A 12,292-nucleotide genomic window follows, 5' to 3' on the forward strand; every position below is an offset into this window, starting at 1 on the left:
CACAGAGCAAGGGAGGGATTAGCAACGCACTCAAGACAAGAAATCACAACAACACCACGCACACAAGTCGCAACAAGAGCTCACAACACAACTCAATGAGTTCACCACTCAACTAGAGCTCTAGTTGCTATCGCAAAGAATCAAAGGCGCGGAATCGATGTCTTGGTGCTTAGGAATGTTGTAGGAATGCTTGGTGTACTCCTCCATGCGCCTAGGGGTCCCTTTTATAGCCCCAAGGCAGCTAGGAGCCGTTGAGAGCAATCTAGGAAGGCTGATCTTGCCTTCTGTCGACTGGCGCACCGGACAGTCCGGTGCACACCGGACACTGTCCGGTGCCCGATTTCCTTCCATAAATGGCGCAGTCGACCGTTGGCAGCCTGAGAGCCATTGGCGCACCGGACATGTCCGGTGCACACCGGACAGACCGGTGCCCTCTTCTAGCTGTTGGCCCGGCCACGTGTCCCGCGCAGATCGCGCGGCCGACCGTTGGCCCTGCCGACCGTTGGCTCACCGGACAGTCCGGTGCACACCGGACAGTCCGGTGAATTATAGCCGTTCGTCGCCTGTGAATTCCCGAGAGCGGCCACTTCGCTCGAGCCAGCCTGGCGCACCGGACACTGTCCGGTGCCCCCAGACTCAGCAGATTCTTGGCTGCTCGAGCCAAGACATTTTCAATTGGATTTTTCCTGTTTCCAGCACTTAGACACAACATATTAGTCCATAAAACAATGTACTAAGTCTGAGAAACATACCTTTATCCTTGATTTGTACTTTGTCCACCTTTTTACACTAGGGCACTTGTGTTGGACACTAAATCACCAAAATACTTAGAAATGGCCCAAGGGCACATTTCCCTTTCAACAACCGAAGGCACCTCTGGTCTGGCGCACCGGACTGTCCGGTGTGCCACCGAACAGTGTCCGGTGCACCACCGGACAGTGTCCGGTGCACCAAAGGACTCCAATTCAAACTCGTCACCTTCGAGAAAATCCAGAGGCGCTCCGCTATAATTCACCGGACTGTCCGGTGTACACCGGACAGTGTCCGGTGCTCCAAGGAAGAGCGGCCTCAGGAACTCGCTAGCTTCGGGAATTCACAACGGCTAGTCCGCTATAATTCACCGGACATGTCCGGTGTGCACCGGACTGTCCGGTGTGACAACGGAGCAACGGATATTTCGGCGCCAACGGCTACCTGCAGCGCATTAAGTGCGCGCCAGCGCGCGCAGAAGTCAGGCACGCCCATACTGGCGCACCGGACACTCTACAGTACATGTCTGGTGCGCCACCGGACATCCAGGCGGGCCCAGAAGACAGAGCTCTAACGGTCAGAACCCAACAGCTTTGGTGACGTGGCTGGCGCACCGGACATGTCCGGTGTGCACCGGACTGTCCGGTGCACCATACGACAGTCAGCCCCACCAAACGGCTAGTTTGGTGGTTGGGGCTATAAATACCCCAAACCACCCACCATTCATTGCATCCAAGTTTTCCACATCTCAACCACTTACAAGAGCTAGGCATTCAATTCTAGACACACCCAAGTGATCAAATCCTCTCCAATTCCACATAAGGCTTTAGTGATTAGCGAGAGAGATTTGCCGTGTTCTTTTGAGCTCTTGCGCTTGGATTGCTTCTTTTCTTTCTCACTTGTTCTTGTGATCAAAACTCAATTGTAACCAAGGCAAGAGGCACCAATTGTGTGGTGGCCCTTGCGGGGAAGCTTTGTTCCCGTTTGATTGAGAAGAAGAAGCTCACTCGGTCCGAGGGACCGTTTGAGAGAGGGAAAGGGTTGAAAGAGACCCGGTCTTTGTGACCACCTCAATGGGGAGTAGGTTTGCGAGAACCGAACCTCGGTAAAACAAATCCTTGTGTCTCACCGCTTTACTTGCTTGCGATTTGTTTTACGCCCTCTTACGGACTTGATTATATTTCTAACACTAACCCGGCTTGTAGTTGTGGTTATTTTTAAGAATTTCAGTTTCGCCCTATTCACCCCCCCCCCTCTAGGCGACTATCAATGCCAACACAAACCAAAGCAAATATAGAAGTGCATAATTGAACTAGTTTGCATAATTGTAAGTGTAAAGGTTACTTAGAATTGAGCCAATATAATTATTCATAGGATGCGCATGGATTGTTTCTTTTATTTTTAACATTTTGGACCACGCTTGCACCACATATTTTGTTTTTGCAAATTCTTTTGTAAATTCTTTTCAAAAGTTCTTTTGCAACTAGTCAAAGGTAAATGAATAAGATTTTGAGAAGCATTTTCAAGATTTGAAATTTTCTCCCCCTGTTTCAAATGCTTTTCCTTTGACTTAAACAAAACTCCCCCTTAATGAAATCCTCCTCTTAGTGTTCAAGAGGGTTTTGATGTTAATTTTGAAGAGGGTATACCAATTTGAAATTATATCACACATAAGATACCAATTTGAAAATACTTCTTTAAAACCAAATTGAAAGACTAAAATTTTGAAATTGGTGGTGGTGCGGTCCTTTTGCTTTGGGCTCATGCTTTCTCCCCCTTTGGCATAAATCGCCAAAAACGGATACTTAGAGTGAAGTATAAGCCCTCTTTAAACTACTTTCTCCCCATTTGGTAAAATACATATGAATGAAGATTATACCAAAGTCGGAGAGTTGCTCGAAGCGTTGGCAAAGGATGAGTTATGGAGTGGAGTGGAAGCCTTTGTCTTCGCCGAAGACTCCAATTCCCTTTCAATACACCTATGACTTGTTTTGAAATTCACTTGAAAGCACATTAGTCATAGCACATGAAAGAGATATGATCAGAGGTATATTAATTGAGCTATGTATGCAAGACATCAAAAGAAATTCCTAGAATCAAGAATATTTAGCTCATGCCTAAGTTTGTTAAAAGTTTGTTCATCAAGTGGCTTGGTAAAGATATCGGCTAATTGATCCTTAGTGTTAATATATGCAATCTCGATATCTCCCTTTTGTTGGTGATCCCTTAAAAAGTGATACCGAATGGCTATGTGTTTAGTGCGGCTATGCTCAACGGGATTATCCGCCATGCGGATTGCACTCTCATTATCACATAGAAGAGGAACTTTAGTTAATTTGTAACCATAGTCCCTAAGGGTTTGCCTCATCCAAAGTAGTTGCGCGCAACAATGTCTTGCGGCAATATACTCGGCTTCGGCGGTAGAAAGAGCAACCGAATTTTGCTTCTTTGAAGCCCAAGACACCAAGGATCTTCCCAAGAACTGGCAAGTCCCCGATGTGCTCTTTCTATTGATTTTACACCCCGCCCAATCGGCATCCGAATAACCAATCAAATCAAATGTGGATCCCCTAGGATACCAAAGCCCAAACTTAGGAGTATAAACTAAATATCTCAAGATTCGTTTTACGGCCGTAAGGTGAGCTTCCTTAGGGTCGGCTTGGAATCTTGCACACATGCATACGGAAAGCATAATGTCTGGTCGAGATGCACATAAATAGAGTAAAGAGCCTATCATCGACCGGTATACCTTTTGATCTACGGATTTACCTTCTGTGTCGAGATTGAGATGCCCATTGGTTCCCATGGGTGTTGTTGGGGGCCTTCGGCTTCCGAAGGTCCTCGAAAACGTAATTTGACTATGTTTTCCAAGAGAAATATGTGAACAGGTACCTTCGAAGTCAGATTGCGAGTATACAAGAACATGGTTAAGACGAAGCTTGACTGGGACGGCGATCACGACGAAGGATAAGACGATCACGAAGCTATGTGCAGAAGAGCTTCGGCATAACGACGGAAAAGGAAACCGACTTAAAGATGAAAAGCCAAATTAGACCTCGAAGAATTACTATAGAGTTATTGATAAATGTAAAGGGCATTATTGTAATTTTGCATGGGCTGCGACCCGTGCCTATAAATAGGTGAACAGTATTCCCGTACTGTTCACGCTGACTTGACATTCACTTTTGTGTCACGCCTGTATTCTCATTCCTTCAAGCCGAAGGTACATTTGTAATTTACTATTGTTTACACAAGTAATATAAATGAAAATGAAAATAGATTAATAATAATGTTTACAGAAATTATGTTACCTTATGTACTTTGCATGAATGTTCTCCATTTTTTATCATGAAGGTATGTCCTTCATGACCTGCGTCATAGATTCATTATATCCGAAGGGAAATAATGATCCGAAGGACGAAGAGCTTTGATATTTAACATTTTATGTTGCCTTGTTCTTGATTCATAGCATTTGAGAACAAGTCCCCAACATTGGCGCCCACCTCCGGTGAACTCACTTCCATTTCTTGAGCTTTGAATACCTTTGGCAAGCATCACCTTTGTCATGCCGCCGAAAAAAGCTTCAGCAACAGGGGCTGCCACTCTGCAGCCGCTGGACCCCAATCAGGACGTCCTTTCCCTTAGGGAGGCCCGAAGCCAGAAGAGGAAGGCCGCTAGTCCAACGCCTCCGGAGGACGACTTGGATCAGGAGATCCAAAACCTGGAGATCCTTCAGCAGTAGGTGCAACGAAAGAAGGAGAAGATGGCTCGTCTAGATGATCTTCAGAGACAGATAGATGAAGCTTCGGAAGAGGTTCATCATCTTGTTCAAGATGATCAGAACTGAAGGCCTCCGCGCAGAGAGCTTCATCAAGAAAGCTTTTACAATGAGGACGACTGGTATGAAGATTTCCATCATGGAAATTTTGCTTTCGATGATGCTTCTCCTCTCTCAACAGAATTGCAGGCTACACCATGGCCCCAGTCTTACAAGCCACCCCAGCTCCCCATGTACGACGGTCATACAGACCCGAAGCAATTTTTGATGAGCTATGAAGCAACCATATCTTCGTATGGTGGCAATACTGCAGTCATGGCAAAGTCTTTTGTCATGGCCGTCAAGAGTGTCGCTCAGACCTGGTACTCCTCTCTCCGGCCAGGGACAATCACCTCTTGGCAGAAGCTGAAGGATATGTTGATAACCAGCTTCCAAGGATTTCAGACAAAGCCAGTCACCGCTCAGGCTCTCTTCCAGTGTACCCAGGACCATGAAGAATACCTTCAGGCGTATGTCCGAAGGTTTCTGCGTCTGAGGGCACAGGCGCCAACGGTGCCCAATGAAATTGTCATTGAGGCCATGATTAAGGGGCTTCGGTCGGGACCTTCAGCGCAATACTTTGCCAGGAAGCCACCACAAACTTTGGAGAAGCTACTCCAGAAGATGGACGAGTATATTTGAGCTGACAATGACTTCCGCCAAAGAAGGGAGGAAGCATTCAGGTTCTCTGAGATGACCAGGGGCTTCGGAGGAAGATTTCACCCGAGGCATGTTAGGTCAATTCATAACTCTACTCAAAGTGATGATCGAGGGAGCCAGCAGCAAAGGCCACAATACTCTTCACAAGCTTCGGGGCAGCAGCAATGTTCTTTTCGGCCGTCAGCGCCAAGGGGTAGAGGCGCCAGGGGCTTCGGGGGAAGGTTTGGAGATCAGCTAAGAAAAATTTACTGCCTATTCTGTGGTGAAGACAAGGGCCATACCACCAGGATGTGCCACGTTACCATCCAGAAGCAGAAGGAGATAGCAGAAGCAGCAGCGCAACAAAGTCAGCCGAAGCAGGTCATGCATACTGCTTCGTATCATTCGCCTTATATTCCAGAATATGTAGGCAACCACCCTGCAGCTTTTGTTGCTTCGGCAAGCCAACCCCAAGCATCTTGGCAACAGCCTCCACCGCCACCGCCGACGCAGCGAGGACAGCAGCCAGAAGGGAGTCAGCACAATCACCTTCAGAGGGACTTCAGAGAGGAGTCCAAAGCTCGCACAGTCAATAGCACTATGCCAGAGTCGAAGCACATTTATTGATAAATATCCTACCTCAACAGCAGTTTTTTCGCATTTTTACATTCAGTATTACTTTTTTGTTAATAAGGAACAATTATGGGAAGTTTAAGTGTCTTTTATCGTTTTTCAATTTCTTGTAACACTTTCGTCTTTTACCGTAATAAAAATATGTCTTTTCCATAGGCTTGAGTTGCCGAAGCATACGAACTTATGGTGGCATGAAGGACCTTTGTATTATCAAAAATTTGTTCTAACGGACACGGCGCAAATTCTTCGAAACAGTAAAAAGTCGTTCCTAAGGGAGCGCAGTGTAAGTTTTCTGAGCCTACAGCGAAAAGTCAGCGCTGATTCCGCCGAAAGTAAAAGGCGAAGAAGCTTCTAAGGGAGGCTTACAGCGAAAAATAAACGCTGATTCCGCTGAAAGTAAAAGGCGAAGAAGCTCCTAAGGGAGGCTTACAGCGAAAAATAAACGCTGATTCCGCTGAAAGTAAAAGGCGAAGAAGCGAAAAATAAAGGGAGGCTTACAGCGAAAAGTCAGTGCTGATATAAAAAGTGGGTGTGCTCTATTACAGGGATATGTATCTGCGGTACAAATATCATTTTGCATAGCATAACATCATCACATCATTCTGCATAACATAAGCATCATACAGCATATTGCATGTGGAACAAGAAGGGGATACAGTGTTGATCTTCGGAGAATATTTTGGAAAATAGAAAATCGTGCTAAGGCACAAGATAAATCGAGAAGAAGTGTAGCTTCATTAAAGAGGCAACATAAAACTTTTGTATAGCTTCGGAGAATATTTCACGAAGCTTGGATATTCTTCATCAGAGAAGTATGCAAATTCTTGTGATATAGAAAAGATTTTCTTCACGAAGCATGAAAAGAAGGGAAGGTGTTTTTTCGCCGAAGGCTCAAAAAATGGTATGTATGCAAAATTTCATGCATCGTAAAGAATTAAACTATAAATAGATTATATATTACATTCAAGGTTACAATGTATTACACATGTTACGTTCCAAATGTTTCTACAATAGCATTTAATCCTCCTTAAGAACTATTTCTGTAGCTTCGTTCAGTAGTTGGTCGACAGCCTTGTCCATAATGGCTTCGGTCATTTTTCTAATTTCATCGTCCCCCTTCGGGTGGGGGCCCGGAGATGCCTCAGCAGGTTCTGAGGGAAGAGAAGATACGGCTATATTACTATTACAAACTGCGAACAAAGTCTGGAATCAAAAATTACAACATAATAAAAACCACTAATTAATACCTATTTGCCCTTCGGGCTCTGTACTTTTCTCGGCAGCTTCTGCTACTTTTCTAGCATCGTGGATGCCTTTTTCGCTCTTTTGAATAATTTCTTGCGCCATTTATCGGCCGCCATTGTCCCAGATATCGGTGAAAATTTTTCCGTCGATCATGCTTGCTTCGGCTGAGGGGTCTTTAATGTCTTCGGAGGACAAGGTAGCTTCGGATTGCGCTAGAGATTTTACATGCTCACAACCTTTCTTCTCCAAAACAGTAGCAATTCCTCTAGCACCTGAAAAAGCACATATGTCTCCGCAGCTATTCAGGATTTCTTCGAAGGCCTCAGCTTCGTGACTGATCCATTCCATCGGACCTTCGGGATTGCCTCTTGAGAAATTCTCTTCGCTAGAGAATGCGCCAACGTTGGCGAAGCTGGATTTTATCTTCTTAACACACACTATGGATTTATCATAGCATCTTCTCTGGGATGCACAAAGCTCTTTAACATTTATTTCTAAATGATTGGCCCATTGATCACTAAGCTCTAGTTTTGTCTCTTCAAGAATACGCTCTTCCTTAGCTCTGGCTAGCTGTTTCTGAAGATCTTTAATTTCACGTTTTTGGGCTTCAGCTTGACCCTTAGAGGTAGCTTCGTCCTCTTTTATCTTGTCCACCAATGTAAGCAGAATTTTATCCTTTTCCAGAGCTTCGTTTCTCAGCTTAATAACCTCTGATCGTAGGTTGTTGAAAGCAATATCATAGCTCTCGTCTTCGGCATTCTTTTGCGCTCTCAACGCGTTGCTTAGTATTAAACCCTATATGTAAAAAGAGTTGGTATAAGAATAAAAGAATGATTTGCAAATTATAAAATTTCCAAACACGCAGTTCTCATACCTTCAGGCTATTATATGCAAGACTATCTGCAAGATCGTCCTTCGTCATAGCACAGAGTCCAGCTTCAAGCTTCAGAAACCCCATACTTCTAGCCATCTCCCGGTAGACGGATAATTCTTTGTTGTCCGAGAGGCAGTATAGGAAGTCATCTTCGTTTGTCCCATTAAACACTAGTGCCCCCTTCGGATATTTTAATTCTCTGGCATAGTGATCAACTTCATAAATTTCTTCTTCAGATAATTTCTTCCCCGAAGCATGTCGCACAATGTAATCGCGTATGGAGAAAGGTGCTTCGGGGGCAGCAGTGTCAGTTTCTTCAACCAAAATTGGCTCTGACATTTTTTTCGGCTTCCAAAGCTGCCTTTGTAGCTTTTTCTTCGGTTTCCAAAGGTTGCTCCTTGGTGGGCTCTGAAGGTCCAGCCTCAGCTTCAGCTTCAGGCTGTTGCTTTGAAGCTTCAGCAACAAAGGCTTAAGTAGACACTCCAGAAGTTTCAAGAGTTTTCTTTGGAGTTATCCTTGAAGATTTAATTGTCTCCAGAACATCTAACACATTAACCATCCTCTTCCTTTTCGGGGTCACTGTTGGACCCATCTGGCTTTTTCCTGTTTCAACCTTTGCCGAAGGACCTGAGACTTCTGATGTTTTTGCTTTTTCAGCCCTTGGTTCTTCCATCTTTTCTGTTGCTGGCACTTCGGCCAATTCTTTAATTTCTGGCAGCAGAGTTGAATCTTTAGTTTCGGTGGCCGAAGAGGTTTCACCGGCGAACTCAGGCACTGTGGCTGGTTCAATATAGCGTGGCCGGTGTGTGAGAACCTTTACCCTTCGTCTCTTCGGCGCTGGCTCGCTAGGAGCGGCTGAAGCAGTTTCTTTTGCAGAAGTTGCGCTTTTTCTTTTTTGACCCCGCGCTGGAGAGCGGTAGTCGGGGTAGACAAACCCAATTGCGTCAAATACTCGGTTGAGTCTTTTCTTCTTTCGGCCACCAAAGGCCGCTGATAGTGCAGTGTCTTCGGCCTTTGAATATACCCCAAGCAATTCATCACTTACAGTCTCAATGCTCTTTAACCAATCATCATCTGGCTCAACGAATTTGTCTCCGTACTTGAATGTGTACTTCAGCCTGACTAGTCCACCTTCGTCAGTTTCTTTAACAGTTTCTTTCGGCATTTCCCAGTTATCTGCAAGCGGCCACACTCTGAAGGCAATGTGTTCTTGTATTAAATCCCTTGTCCCAATAAAAGAGCAGACTACGCCGAAGGCCCGTTGGCATTCTTTGGCTACTTCATCCATTTCTACCTTCGGTTTCTAGAGTCTGAAGCGCTGCCAGATAGGGCACATGATGATATCCTTAATATCTTCTCGAGCCTTCAAATCATTTTTTACATAGAACCATTCCTTCATCCATTCCCCAGGCCATCTCTTCCGAAAGTTTGGCACAGGACAGCTTGATCCAGAGCGAGCACCGAAGCTGTAACAACCAAAGTTGTTATGATATTGCTCTTTACCCCAGGGCTTCGTCTCATATAATAACTCATGTATATTGCAAAAGCTTTTCGCACTTGGCTCTAGGCCCTGGCTCTTCACGGCCCAGACGAAGACTCCCATTCTTATTATTGCTTCAGGGGTAAGTTGATGAAGGTAAACCTGATATATTTTCAGAACTTCTACCACAAACCTGCTTATAGGGAATCGTAGCCCAGCTTTAAAAAAGCTTCGGAAGATCATGACTTCATTATCTTCGGGAGTCGGCACAGTCCTCTCTCCGTCATCTGCCCTCACGATGGACATATCTCGAAAATATCTTCCCCTCATGTTTTCAAGGTGACTTTGCCCAATAGTTGATTTTCTGAAGACTGAATGGCTTGGTCGCCATGGTCGATCTTCGGAATCTTCACCCCCGCTGTCTGCATCATAACTATCACTTTCACCAGTATCTTCAGATAAGCCTTCCAAAATCTCTCTAGTAATTTTCTCTGTATTTGTTTTTGCTATTGATTCAATGAAGCCCAGATTTTTCTCCTCAGAAAGGCTCAGCTTCACTCCGGCAGCAATTTTCTTTTCCTCAGACATCCCTTCGGAAATCCTGCCTCTTGGCTCTGAAGCTTAAAACTAGGGAGGCAGTCAAATATTTGTGGGCAGAAAGCTATTTGAGCAGGTAAAGCAGATGGCAAGGGAGCGTGCCAAATAACTTGTGGTGAGCCCTTATTTATACACCCAGTATGTCGAAAACTGGAGGGTCCCGCTTGTCAATGACTGTTGCTATTCTAGCAAAAGGAAGGTGTTTTTTCGGACCTTCGGCCCATAGCCATCGTCCATATCGCAATATAAACTTATCTTTACAGCAAATTAATATTGCGAGGGGCTACTGTTGGGGGCCTTCGGCTTCCGAAGGTCCTCAAAAACGTAATTTGACTATGTTTTCCAAGAGAAATATGTGAACAGGTACCTTCAAAGTCAGATTGCGAGTATACAAGAACATGGTTAAGACGAAGCTTGACTGGGACGGCGATCACGACGAAGGATAAGACGATCACGAAGCTATGTGCAGAAGAGCTTCGGCATAACAGCGAAAAAGGAAACCGACTTAAAGATGAAAAGCCAAATTAGACCTCGAAGAATTACTATAGAGTTATTGATAATGTAAAGGGCATTAATGTAATTTTGCATGGGCTGCGACCCGTGCCTATAAATAGGTGAACAGTATTCCCGTACTGTTCACGCTGACTTGGCATTCACTTTTGTGTCACGCCTGTATTCTCATTCCTTCAAGCCGAAGGTACATTTGTAATTTACTATTGTTTACACAAGTAATATAAATGAAAATGAAAATAGATTAATAATAATGTTTACAGAAATTATGTTACCTTCTGTACTTTGCATTAATGTTCTCCATTTTTTATCATGATCATGAAGGTATGTCCTTCATGACCTTCGTCATAGATTCATTATATCCGAAGGGAAATAATGATCCGAAGGACGAAAGGCTTTGATATTTAACATTTTATGTTGCCTTGTTCTTGATTCATAGCATTTGAGAACAAGTCCCCAACAGGTGTCTTGATGGGTTTGGCATCCTTCATCCCAAACTTGCTTAGAATATCTTGAGTATACTTTGTTTGGCTTAGGAAGGTGCCCTCTTGGAGTTGCTTCACTTGAAATCCCAAGAAGTATTTCAACTCCCCCATCATTGACATCTCGAATTTTTGTGTCATGATCCTACTAAATTCTTCACATGTAGATTCATTAGTAGACCCAAATATAATATCTTCAACATAAATTTGGCATACAAACAAATCATTGTCAAGAGTTTTAGTGAATAGAGTAGGATCGGCCTTTCCGACTTTGAATCCATTAATGATAAGGAAATCTCTAAGGCATTCATACCATGCTCTTGGGGCTTGCTTGAGCCCATAAAGCGCCTTAGAGAGTTTATAAACATGGTTAGGATACTCACTATCTTCAAAGCCAGGAGGTTGCTCAACATAGACCTCTTCCTTGATTGGTCCATTGAGGAAGGCACTCTTCACGTCCATTTGGTAAAGCTTGAAGCCATGGTAAGTAGCATAGGCTAATAATATACGAATTGACTCAAGCCTAGCTACGGGTGCATAGGTTTCACCGAAATCCAAACCTTCGACTTGGGAGTATCCTTTGGCCACAAGTCGGGCTTTGTTCCTTGTCACCACACCATGCTCGTCTTGCTTGTTGCGGAAAACCCACTTGGTTCCTACAACATTTTGATTAGGACGTGGAACCAAATGCCATACCTCGTTCCTAGTGAAGTTGTTGAGCTCCTCTTGCATCGCCACCACCCAATCCGAATCTTGGAGTGCTTCCTCTACCCTGTGTGGCTCAATAGAGGAAACAAAAGAGTAATGCTCACAAAAATGTGCAACACGTGATCTAGTGGTTACCCCCTTATGAATGTCGCCGAGAATGGTGTCGACGGGGTGATCTCGTTGGATTGCTTGGTGGACTCTTGGGTGTGGCGACCTTGCTTCTTCATCCTCCTTGTCTTGATTATTTGCATCTCCCCCTTGATCATTGCCGTCATCTTGAGGTGGCTCATCTCTTTGATCTTCTCCTTCATCAACTTGAGCCTCATCCTCATTTTGAGTTGGTGGAGATGCTTGCGTGGAGGAGGATGGTTGATCTTGTGCATTTGGAGGCTCTTCGGATTCCTTAGGACACACATCCCCAATGGACATGTTCCTTAGCGTGATGCACGGAGCCTCTTCATCACCTATCTCATCAAGATCAACTTGCTCTACTTGAGAGCCGTTAGTCTCATCAAACACAACGTCACAAGAAACTTCAACTTGTCCAGTGGACTTGT

The sequence above is a fragment of the Zea mays genome, chromosome 7 (genome assembly GCF_902167145.1).
Source record: "Zea mays cultivar B73 chromosome 7, Zm-B73-REFERENCE-NAM-5.0, whole genome shotgun sequence".
Taxonomy (NCBI): Eukaryota; Viridiplantae; Streptophyta; class Magnoliopsida; order Poales; family Poaceae; genus Zea; species Zea mays.